This window comes from Bison bison, unplaced genomic scaffold (genome assembly GCF_000754665.1).
Source record: "Bison bison bison isolate TAMUID 2011002044 unplaced genomic scaffold, Bison_UMD1.0 scf7180017864103, whole genome shotgun sequence".
In the NCBI taxonomy this organism is placed as follows: domain Eukaryota; kingdom Metazoa; phylum Chordata; class Mammalia; order Artiodactyla; family Bovidae; genus Bison; species Bison bison.
This window is the reverse complement of record NW_011494675.1, coordinates 40,597-41,265: the sequence shown is the minus strand read 5'-3', so window position 1 is coordinate 41,265 and position 669 is coordinate 40,597. Positions and strand designations below refer to the sequence as shown.

At 42.5% G+C, this 669-nt stretch overlaps 1 protein-coding gene across 1 annotated transcript in view; it reads right to left on the bottom strand.

The window, feature by feature from the left end:
- Window positions 1-669, bottom strand: part of LOC104987639 (spermatogenesis-associated protein 31A2-like) — a 14,387-nt gene that overhangs the window by 2,249 nt on the left and 11,469 nt on the right. The window lies entirely within an intron of this gene.

Here is a 669-nt window from a genome sequence, read left to right as displayed (position 1 = left end):
CCAGCAGAGGCCACAGGATTGGAAAAGGTCAGTTTTCATTCCAATCCCAAAGAAAGGCAATGCCAAAGAATGCTCAAACTACCGCACAATTGCACTCATCTCACATACTAGTAAAGTAATGCTCAAAATTCTCCAAGCCAGGCTTCAGCAATACATGAACTGGGAAGTTCCAGATGTTCAAGCTGGTTTTAGAAAAGGCAGAGGAACCAGAGATCAAGTTGCCAACATCTGCTGAATCATGGAAAAAGCAAGAGAGTTCCAGAAAAACATCTATTTCTGCTTTATTGACTATACCAAAGCCTTTGACTGTGTGGATCACATGAAACTGTGGAAAATTCTGAAAGAGATGGGAATACCAGACCACCTGACCTACCTCTTGAGAAATGTGTATGCAGGTCAGGAAGCAACAGTTAGAACTGGACATGGAACAACAGACTGGTTCCAAATAGGAAATGGAGTTCGTCAAGGCTGTGTATTGTCACCCTGCTTATTTAACTTCTAGGCAGAGTACATCATGAGAAACCCTGGGCTGGAAGAAACACAAGCTGGAATCAAGATTGCCAGGAGAAATATCAATAACCTCAGATATGCAGATGACACCACCCTTATTGTAGAAAGTGAAGAGGAACTCAAAAGCCTCTTGATGAAAGTGAAAGAGGAGGGTGAAAC